Source organism: Elaeis guineensis, chromosome 11 (genome assembly GCF_000442705.2).
Source record: "Elaeis guineensis isolate ETL-2024a chromosome 11, EG11, whole genome shotgun sequence".
NCBI classification, from domain to species: Eukaryota; Viridiplantae; Streptophyta; class Magnoliopsida; order Arecales; family Arecaceae; genus Elaeis; species Elaeis guineensis.
In genome coordinates, this window is record NC_026003.2 from 3554442 (window position 1) to 3555810 (window position 1369).

Below are 1369 nucleotides of genomic sequence, written 5' to 3' on the forward strand. Positions count from 1 at the left end.
CTTAACCACTTCCAACTAATTTTCTCTTGAGATTTGTGAGGGCATTCAAGGAGAAGTTAGTGAGCATTAAGTGCAAGAATTCAAGCCTTCTCCGAGCAAGCTTCATTGACAACCATCTGTTCTTCCAACGAGTTTCTTTGAGTTGTAAAGTTTTTCATTCTAAATTTCTATTACAAATTTTAGAGGGACTAAACTTAAGGAAAGGTTTGATCCAAACCTATTAATTGGATTGGAAAGCCTTAGGTTAAGGCTTGTAAAGTTTTGATTGATTGATTGGATAAAATCAATTGGGTTGTTTGTGAACTTGATAAAAAAATAGCTATATTCTTGTGAATATAGTAAAATTTTCAAGTAGGAGCTTGAAAGTAGATGTAGGTGCTTAGAGTATACCAACTATTATAAAAATTATTTATATTTGTTTGTGTGATTAATTCTCTTCTTGAGCATTTCATTTAATTTTTTATTCACTGCACATCACTTAATTAATTTTGCAAAATAGCATATGGTTACCTAAAATTTTTGAAAATTCAATTCACCCCCTCCACTCTTGGGTTGTCTAGCTGGGTAACAACATCACTAGGCATCGAATTTATATGAGTGTTGGCCACACGTTAGAAACTAGCTTCATCCTAAACTTAGCTAATCGGGGCTAATCACTAGTAGAGTAGTCCTTTTGGATCTAGATAATTCGAGTTGATCGCTGGCACATGCTGATGTGTCGCATATTTATTTTTAAGACTAATATCTTTGCCCTATCATGGGATTAATCATCACCATGTAATCAAAGTTAGTTCTCTTCTGCACCAAATAGTGGGCTGATCACTAGTACACGCTAATGGATCGTGTGATTTGTATTCAGAGATTAGTCTCTTCTAGACCTTTTCATGGGGCTGATCGTGGCTATAGTTATTAAAGACTGATAGAAGATTTTATGTTATACTATCATACATGGCATATTTTAAAAATTAAAATTATGTGAGCATATGTATCTATTATTGTCAATCACTACATTTAGAAAAAAAATTCAATTATGCTTGGTCTTTCAAAAATATTAGAAACTTACTAAGTTTGTAAAGCTTAATCTTTTTTTCTATTTTTTTTAATTCAGAAGAACATATGGAGCTTAATGGTATCAGAGTGCACCTCTTACTGAGGGTGATTTAAGTGCAACAAAATGTACCAATGGTTCGTGAAACATCTGGCTTACTAGTATTCTCCCATTCCTGTTATCGAGAGACTAACTATAAGAACTATAGCATACAAGAAATGGGGAGTTGAGGTGGTTAGACCTATACCCCAAGACCAAGTAGTAAGGAGCATAGGACTTTGTAAACTATCCTTTTATTGAATAAATTTTTTGAGGATCTGC